Raw genomic sequence first — 10,960 nt, 5'->3', positions numbered from 1 at the left:
GTGAGAATGGCTTAAACAAGCCGATCTGACTGTATACGGTTTTTTTTTTTTTTTTTTTTTACCTCAACTGTATACGCTTAGTTGTTAGGTGTTTTTATTAGATATCTCTATAAAAAAAAGTATTCTTAATTAATGTTATTGTTACCCCGTCTATCTTCACAGGGCTGGATATAATCAACTAATTAATATTATATATATAATCAGACACCTCATGCGGGAGAGCATGAAGTTCTGCTGTGTGATGCTCTCTTTGAAAAGATAATTGAAATAATCATTAAAACCTCAAGATAAGAACAAAAAGATAGAGACTTTCGGTTTTTTTGGTTCAATATTTCAAGACTTTTCCTATTAAAGAATAAGGATTCTTTGTAAGACTCTTTGTTTTCTTTGGTTCAATGTTTCAAGCTAAAAACTTCTTTCACTTCTACTCATTTATATGTACATGCTTATAATCCTTCATGTCATCTCAAATACATCCCAACCAAGAATGAGGTCATATACCTTCAATCTTTCTAAGACACCTACCTAGCACCAGCTCCTGTCATCCCATCTAATGTTAACCCGTATTAGTTGGCTATAACCAAGAAAGAGAGCCTACTTTTTTTATTGAGTCACAATGATGACTTTTTTTTTCATGTTGAGATTAGATATTGTGGGTTCTGTAAATGATGTGATTAAAAAGTCATAAGTTTTAGATTTCTTTGTAATTTTCTATTGCTATTTAGTGCAATATCAATATGAGCTATGATGATAAAATTGAAAGACAATGATGATTTTAGAGTATTTTTCGTGTTATTTTTAAATGTTTTATTTTATTTTATGTGGAAGCCTATCTAAAGGCCATTAAATCTTTATAAATGGAAATGTTTTTAACCATTTTTTTCTTCATTTTATTATTGTTGACGAAAATTGTTAACTAATATTTAACAATAATTGTTATATTATGTTTAACAAACGTTGTCAACTTATGTTTAACAAACGTTGTCAAATTATGTTTAACAAATATTGTTAAATCATGTTTAACAAACATTGTCGAATTCGTCAAACATAATTTCACTCATAGGCCTTTTGGCTTATGAGTTTTATTGATGTGAGTAGTGCCCATTCAAGATAATATATCTCTTAATTACAATCCCTTATTTCAAGGGAAGACCCTTTGATTCCAACCATGTCGTCTTTGTACATGGGTTTATTTATTTTTATGTTTAATGGGATATATGTTTTTATTTATTTGTGGTTGCACCTAATAATTTATTTAAGTTGCCTACATACCCTTGGCGGGGATCAAGCCACTTCGTAGTTCTTAATTTGAGGTTTTAGATTCAAAATCCTCAAATTGATTTTGCCCAATTTAAATGATGGACATTTAAGTCAAATACTTTGTATTTAATTAAGTATCAACTTAATTTTACTTTTGGGTGAGATAATTGGTTTTAATCTCAAGGATAAGACCATGTTTTCATGGAAATTGAATCAAGGATTCTCTTTTTGAGAAGTTAAAGTTCCAAGTAATTTTCCCTTTCTTTCATTTGCTTCTTTGTAGGAATTTTAATAATATTTTGATTGAGGTTTCTAAATTAAATTAAGGGAAAGAAAAACTCCTTTGAAGCAATTATTATTTTTTATGAATATTGGAGATTAGAAAGTTTCCTTAAATCAATTTTTATGGTCATTTTATTTTGAGAATTATTAATTCCAATCTTGATTAAGAGATTACAAATTCCAAAGAATTTGTCATATTGGAATTTGAAGGAATTAGAATTTCTCATTTTATTCAAGGGAGTCGAGGATTTCATTAATGGGATAGAGTCAAGAACTCCATTGATAGGGTAGAGTCAAGGACTCCAATTATGGGATAGAGTCAAGGACTCCATTGATTGGATAGAGTCAAGGACTTCATTGATGGGGTAGAGTCAAGGACTCCAATTATGGGGGTAGAGTCAAGGACTCCAATTAAAAGAAAAGATATTACACCACAACTTGAGAGAATTTTTATTTGGTAATTTTCAAATAGGATTTAAGAGTCAGGGACTCTTGTATAAAGCTTCATGTATGGAGTTAGGAACTCCTCATGAAACCCAACCCTATTTGTTTTCCCAAACAAAAATTATTTGAAGAAGGTTGAGAGAAAGATTTTGGTAGTGAGAGAATTTTTATTTGGTAATGTACAAATAGGAGGTATAAGTCAAGGACTCATATTTAAAGCTCCATGCATGGAATTAGGAACTCTCCATGAAACCCGATCCTATTTGCATTACCAAGCAAACATTCAAATTTGAGAATGAGGGAAAAAGAGATTTAGGGAAGAAAGGGACTGATGTGAAATCCCATATAGGAACCTATGCTGCGTATTTCTCCTCTGCTTGATGTTGCTCTCTCTGTCTGTGCCTCTCTTTTTTGTCTTCTTTCTATGTCTTTGCCGTGTGTGTGTGTGCACTTGCTCTCTTTTTTCCTTCTTTTTTCTCTTCCCCTTTTTTTTTCCTTTGTGTGTACCCCCTCTACTTATAGAGAGATTCCAAGGAAGTTGTTCCCTTATTTTTCTCTCAACTGATCAGATCATGGAGCAGTTTTCGTCAGTTTTTCCTCCACAGCTCCTAATTTCATGTTGAGCCGTGACCCATTTTTCAGCTTCTTTTCTCTTTTATTTGTTTCGTTCCTTTTTAAACTCCCCTTTTTAGCTTGTGACACCCCCACTTTTCAACTTTTCAGGTCCACTTTCACCAAACCGTGTTCCTTACTTTCTGGTGATGCCACTTCCTTATTCACTTTTCAGCTTTTGTTTTTTTGTTTTTGTTTTACTCGTTTTGTGTCTATCTTTTGCTTTTGTACTAGGCAGCAGGCTATGAACGTGGCTCATATTTTATATATATATATATATATATATATATATATATATATATATATATATATATTTTAGTATTAGCTAGATGCCGACCATACATGACCACATTTTTTTTTTTGAACCTATGCTATTGTTTAATCCTAGTTGCCATGTACATGCAAACCTTTTTATAAAGTAATTTTTTAGTTTCAATAATTACATTCTCTATATGCCAGTACAAACAAATACTTTCCTTTTGTTGAGATAATGAAATGGGTGTTTGAGATTTGTGGGTTGGTATTTGGTTGTGAAAATTGAGTAGTTGAGGATGTATTTGGAGGTTGCTTGAATTTTTGAAATTTTAGGATATGAACATATTTTATACTTTGAATTTGAATTATAAATTTCAAATTTTTAAATCATTTAATCAATTTAAAAAATAAAGTCTACATATAATATAATATGTTAGTCTCCTAGAAATGTCCAAAAATCTTGACTGTTCCAACCATAGAAATTTAGATCAGTAGAGCAATTTAACTCCATATTTAAAAACCAATTCTATGACAAATTTTTTATTGTATAAAATATGAATTAAGAAAATTGAGTTTCAAAACATTTAGCAATATTATGGTAAAACATAAATATTATACAACAAAATGAGTATTATAAATAGGTCTTAAAAAACATAAAAATTATTTCAAATAATTTTGCAAAGTGCCTACACATTGTGTGAGAAATTATCTTGTTGATATTAACTCAACTTCTCAGCCCTTTTATTTTCAAGCCTAAGCTAAACTTTATATTTTAGTGAAATGGAGAAATATTTTGAAATGATGTCGAAATATATTGTTTTCTAACCAAATTGAAATAGAATTCGGTACAATATTAACTCCCTTGAGCCTAGCCCAAGACATCTTTCTCTTTAAAGTATCACCTACTTTCACCAAAATAAATAAATAAATTAATTAAATAAAATAAAATAGAAAGAAAACTTCACTTTCATTTTAAGAACCCATTTCATTTTCAATGGTCAAGGGTCAAGAACAAATGAGCTGCATTTTTAATTTATATGATTTATTTTGCGTTTTTATGGCAAAATAGTAGTTGCACGTAGTGGTGTGCATAAGCTAGGTTAGGTTGGGTTGGGTTAAGGGGTTTTTTCAACCCAACCTACCATGGTGGGTGTGAGCGCAAGGGAAGGAATAATGGATTCGCCACCTAGTTATATGGCCTAGGAACCATGAATATAGCGTCCTTTCGAGGAAGGACCTCTGATCGAACTATTAGAGTTTGAGTTCGGAATTTAGGTATGCTCTTGGGAAAATGTTAGGCACCCAAGATCGCCCAACCTTAAGGTTGGCCTCCCATCATTGTGTCCTACATCTTAACCCTATTAAAAACTACTTAAATACTTGTATTCTAGACTCACACACACACACACACACACACACACACACACACACACACACACACACACTAACATACATCTAACAAACAATCATGACATCATTCATCCCAAAAAAAGCATACTCATCTACCTATCCAAACAAAAAGAACCAAACATATAAAAGAAACCCTAGCATTCATCTAATATGTGACCCTATCATACATCTAAACAAGGTTGTAGCCTCAAACATGGCAGCAAGCATATAGTCAAAAAATACATATAAAAAACAAAACGTTAACACATTAGAAACCCTAATCATACATCTAAAAACCCTAACACAAATGCGTGAACATTGCTAATGCATGACTTACCCTTTACTTACCTCTTAGCAGCACAGCATCTATGGTATCAATGCATGAACATGTTAATGAATGGCATTAAAACTAAGAAACCCTAAATTAAACCCTAATCTAGACATGTGATAACAAACAAGCATGTTAAAAGGTGAGCAAGCATTTTATGAGGTTTAAAAACATGTGAAAAAGAGACTATGCAGACAAACATGTGAAGGTAGCAATAAAACAAACAAAAATTAGGGTTTTTGGGTAACAGCATCACGCACGCTAGAATAAGTCTGTATACGCATGAGTTTAGCTTGCGTGCACAGGCTAAGTCATGTGTACATAAATCCTTACCCAGAAACCCTAATCAACACAAAAACAAAGCAGAAACCAAACAAAACATAAAACATAAAATCTAGCAACCTAACACACTTGAAGACATAAAGAAAACCTAAAACTAACCTAAACTAACATGTGTAAGCATCAAATAAACAAAATAAATGGATTAAAACAAATATTGAAGGTAGAAAATAAAAAGAAAAGTTTAAAAGAATTCTTTAAAGCAAAAGCTCCTAGGCTTGATTTTTTACCGTTCCACTTAGTCAAATCTATCACAATTCAATAAAATGGCAATTAATATTCTTAAACTCAAAGGATTGGGGCTAGAAAGGTCTCAATCAAATAAAAAGAGACTTAAGGGTGTTTTGTGAAAAAACTCCGTTTTGATTTACTATTTTCTAGTGAATATTAGGTCTTTCCTGTGAGATTTATGTGTGTTTTGAAAATGTATCATGTAAGGCTTTTTATAGTTGAAAAAATGGGGTTTGGAACGGCTCCCAGACAATGTGAGATTCATTCTAAACCTTAACCATTATTGCAGAAAATTTGTCTTTTTTATGCTTCTGAAACCCTAGCTACGTGCACAGGAATGTGCCTGCGTACACATGCATTGGCTCGCATACGCAGGCCGCGACCCACTTGCGCAGGCTAAGGGTCACTTTGGTTATTTTATTTCCAAAAATAGATTTTTGCTTATTTAAAATGTTGTATTTTCCATTTTAACACTTCTCAAGTCAATTTAATATTTGATTGGACTCTAAATAGGCCTTGAGCCTTAGAGTTCGAGTATCATTGGGGAACATGAGCTTAAACTGTAAGAGGTACAAAATACGGTGTCTACAATGGGCTTAAAAAAAATCCAACTCAACCCATGTGGACTGGGTTGGATTGAGTTAAACTTATGGGTTGGACAATTTTGTTTTTATTATTATTATTATTATTATTATTAAATTGTGCACTAGAACACCACCACAAATAAGAGCAAATTTATAACTAAATAATTTAAGCATAACACCAATCCAACGCAAACTATATGAGGACACTTAGGGTTTGGGTTTTATTTAGGAAGATGGATAAAAAAGTAAATAACAAAATTGTATAATATAGCTTTAAATATATTTTTTAAAATTGAAATTTATATTAAATATAGGTGAATTGGGTCAAGATAGGCGGATTTGTGAATCTTATGATCCGAACCTAACTCGCCCCACTGTAAAAAAAATTAAGAAAAAAAAAAACTCTCAACCCAATCCAACCCACCAATCCCTAAAATCTGACCCAATATAGTGGGTTGGGTTAGATCAAATCGATTTTGTTAGATTGACTACACACCTCTAGCTGTCCATTTGGTAAGTATGGTCACATGTGAATAAAGTTCAAGAGAAATGTTAGTATATATATATATAATAGTTAGCCTACATGGGCTTAGACCCATTGTACTTCTTGTTGTACAATGTTCTACGCACAATATATAGACTATACAAGTTTATTCTCTATCTATATATTCTTAACAAGGTATTAGAGTCATTGCACGAATCTAGTATTTTTATTCATCAAACCGCCAACGCAGAGGTGCAAGAAGCTGCTGCAAATTGACTCACGTGCTCACAGGCCACCTCGCGCTCCCATCTAATCTCACGTGCCACCACGTGAGATCTCCTGATCAATTAATAGAGTTAATTATTGATATGATCATGGTAATTTGACATAAAAGTCCAGAATCATAAACTGATTGTGACTTGAAATTTATGAAATTCTTCTTCCTAGCTTGATGTATCTCAAACCAGGTGGTCAATATTAATGTTTTTTTCTCTCAAAGTTTGTCAGATTTAAATAATTCTCAATTGTCGTGTAGTTGTGCAACTGGACATTTTATTCCCTTTTCCTCTGAATTCCATCTAATGTCCATACCATTGTGACGGATGCGATCCTAAACAAAATCTCTCTTATATTCTCGATTTTTTTTAAAAAAAAATTTGTCGCAAACCCTGAGTCTGAATAGACATGGATTTGGTGAGACTAATTTTGGAAATTGTCTCTTACTTTTGTACCTGCACAATCGACCATGCAAACTACTTTACCAATCTTCGAACGAATCTTTCGGAAATATCGTAATGTCAAGAATGAACTCGGGCACCACCGCGAAGACCCAAGGACAAGAGTTGAATGTGAAGAGAGACAACACATGATGACACGGAGCGAACGCGTGAATGGCTGGTTGCAGAGCCCAGCTCTCTTCGGAAGTGAAGTGGACGGTATTTTACAAAGTGAAGCGAAATTGTTTACTTTATTGCTCCATGTTCCGAGAAGGATATAATATTAGAAAGGATGAACTAATCAATCTTTGGATTGGAGAAGGGCTTTTAGATGAGTACAGAAACAACAACATACATGTAACCTTCAATCGTGGAGAATTTATTATTGGAACTTTGAAGCTCGCATGTTGAATAGAGAGCCATGAATCTGAATTTGTTAGGATGCATGACGTGATCCGGGATATGGCCTTAGCCAATTCATGTGGGTGGAACAGAAGCAAAATTCTTGTACTGCATGGTTCTGAAGAGTTTGTTGGGATGCACGACATGATCCGTGACATGGCCTTGTGGTTGGTATGTGGGGATAGGAGAGACAAATTTTTGATACAGCTTGTCAATTCTATTAATGCAAACCGAATCGAAAGATGGGAGGAGGGAGAAAGAATATCAGTATGGGGTCATCATATTAGTATAGAATGTTTCATTGGAGAACCAGTTTGTCCCAAGCTCTTGACTTTGATGGTCAAGGATACTATGTTGAAGATGTTCTCAAGTCAGTTCTTTCACTGGATGCGTCTCTTGAATGTTTTGGACTTGTCAGGTAATTGTGGCTTAGTTGAATTACCTACGTCAATTAGTGAATTATTCAATTTGCAATATCTTAATCTGTCAGAAACGGCTATAATGGGGTTGCCATCAGAGCTCAAGAGGCTAAGAAGATTGAAATGTTTGCTATTGGATTATCCAAAGAATCCTACAGAAATCCCGAGGGAAGTGATATCAAGTCTGTTGCACTTGCAAGTGTTCAGTATTGTAACAGATGAGTGTAGTCCCTCTCAAAGTACTGCATTGTATGATGAAGAAGGCTTGCTGGTGGAGATGGAGCGCTTGGAAGAGTTGGGTGACCTAAAGGATCACAATACGATCAGCCAGTGGTGCCAAAAGAATATCAGTCAGCCAAGTTACAACAGTGTAAGAAAAAACTCTCACTCAACACTTGCTTTTCTTTGAACATTCTCAGTCTATCATTTTCTTCTCTGACAAGAATGAAGCATCTAGCGAAGCTCGAAATAATGTTTTGTGAACAATTGGGAAAGTTGGAAGTTTCACTCGATGAATGTCAAATCTCTAACAATAGGGATTTCACAACGCATGACTTCTTTCATAGCCATTTTCGTGATGTGGTGATTTGGGGTTGTGGTTTGTTAGACGCGACATGGCTCATTATGCTTCAAGGCTTCTAAAGCTTACAATAGTTGAGTTCATTATGGAAGCAATATTATCAGATCATTATCATCAGGACATTTTCTCTAGTCTAGAAACTCTTCACTTGCAAACTTTATCCAATCTACGAAGCATCTGCCCAAAAGCCCTGCCCTTTCCTGCTCTGATTGATATCCATGTAAGTCAATGCCCAAGTCTAGAAAAGCTCCCTCTTAATGCCACAAGCTCAAATGGTCTAAAGCAAATTAGGGGAGAGGCAAGCTGGTGGAACCGGTTGCATTGGGTGGACATGGCCACAAAGGATGCTTTCAGATCAAAATTCATAGTCCCAAATTATGTGTGAAGAAGAGAATTAATTTCAGACTTCCGGGTAAGTATCAAATTTTTATCGGAATTTTTTTGTTTCCCAAATAGAAATGGAAACTTGTCTGTTCTTTTTTGGCCATTCGTAACAGTAATGCACTAGGGCTCATTAACACTTTTCTCTGCCTTTTAGTGAACTCAGAAAATAATGGAGAGACATAAACCTCGAATCTCTTATAGTTTATATTCTTCTATTTACTCTGGCTGTGAACACTGTAGACGATGACCATAAATACACCACCTTCTTTTGTTTCGTTAATCTGTCCTTCTCTAATATTACTTGCTTTCCAGTATTACCTTCTATTGTTTTGCACATTAATTGCAGTGTCCTAAAACATTTTCACGATGTAAAAACAAAAAGAAAATTGTTTTGAAAATTTTCGGTTTTGTTAATGTAGCTCATATATACTAGAGGAAGATTTACAGGTTTACGTCAGAAAGGTTAATGAGAATGACAGAAAAGTGCTAAATTTCTAAAAACATTAATTGAAATCTAATACTTCTATTTTCACTTATAAGATCCAAGTAGTTGTTTTGATTAGGTGAGTTATGTATCTTTTGATAACAAATTTGGTGATCAATGATCATGTTAAACTGAGTTTCTAAACCTTTTTTTTTTTGCAGGAAAAGTGTGGGAAAATTTACATGGGACTATCTCATGCAAGTGTGTTAGGTACTGGCTTTCCTTGATGATCTTTCGCGAATGCTAGATGGATTTCGCATTATATGCCCTCAAAGACTCAACTGTTTGCAGTATGTTTGTTTTGGTTGGTTTCATGATTTCCGTTGTGTTTTGTTGTTCTTCCCTCGTAGTATGGCTTCTAGCTTTGGTTTGGTGCTACAAATACACCCAAAAAAAGAAGATTTTGTGGACTTGTTGGTATGATGTACTTTCTATTTTAGTATTTTGTTTATGGTGTGTATACACTACTTTTTTATGTTGTGGGGATTTCAATTTTTTGCTGTGTGATCCAAAGTTAATAAAATTGTACTGAATTTGGTGTGCTTCTCTACGGTGTGCGTTGGTTGAGTTTAATTCATCAAATTATTTAATTTAAATTCTGATTTCTGAGATTAACTTTTAATTTCTCCAATCAATTTTTCTGATCTTTAATTTTATTTTTCCCGATTTATATTCTGATCATTCTTTATTGAGCAGCAATATAAAAGTGTTGCATTTATGCAGTATCATATTTAACATTGTGTTATTCTCAATATATATATATATATATATATATATATAACGTTATGTATGAGACATGAGTACGTGCATCCAAACAGTTGTTAAATTTTTTTTCTTTTAGAGGAAAAAAAAAAAAAAAAAAAAACCTTAACCCAGCACCAGCGGCCTTTATGTTACATCCACTATGTTCGTGTTTGCCAACAGATTAAAACTCTTTACAAAATATTTTAATATTCCATGGAGTTTACTAGTAAATTTTAATAAAAGCGAAAGAGGTGCTAATGCTGTGCAAGTATGAGTATGACAAGATGTATACAAAGAGCATACCACAAATAGAAAAGAAAGAAAAGTTAAAAGAATAAGAATGAAAAGTATAATAGAAAGGAATTCAAAAATTCTAGGAGCCTTACGACAAAAGATGTAGGAGATATCAAAGTCCATTCATATCCAACATACTCCCAACCCGCACGAACCTATGTCAAAGGAAGATCCCACTGGACCCAGCCTGTGCAATCTGTAATCAACATGATGAGACGGTGGCTCACGCTCTTTGGGGATGCCCCATGGCTAGAAATGTATGGGCAATGGTGGCTAGAAAGTTGCAGAAACCGAAGCTCAGCTGCAGAGGACTTTATAGCTTGGTGTGAGAACTGATGGCTGTGTTGACGACAAATGAAGTGGAGGTTTGGGCTATAGTATCATGGGCCATCTGGAACGCACGAAACATGTACCTATTTGACAGAAAACAAGCCCATCCCAGTGACATTTTACTTGGCGCAATGACACTGCTGCAAGAATACCAAAGGCTCAACTAATGATGATGTACACCAGTGGCCGTGGTTGTTTTCTTTGTATGTGTAAGGTTGAATTTATTCAACCATCTAATTGGCTTTATTCCGTGCCAAATTTGCTTGTATTTCAGCATTTAGTAACCTTGTATTTAGGTGGGTTTGTTGTAAGGGTAGTGAGTGAGATAGAGTGATGTTTGCTCAAGAGTGTGCAAGAAAACAGAGACTCGCGGCTTGGCCTCGCGGGTGACTCGCAGCT

The sequence above is a fragment of the Quercus lobata genome, chromosome 3 (genome assembly GCF_001633185.2).
Source record: "Quercus lobata isolate SW786 chromosome 3, ValleyOak3.0 Primary Assembly, whole genome shotgun sequence".
Lineage (NCBI taxonomy): Eukaryota > Viridiplantae > Streptophyta > Magnoliopsida > Fagales > Fagaceae > Quercus > Quercus lobata.
This window is presented reverse-complemented; position numbering follows the sequence as displayed.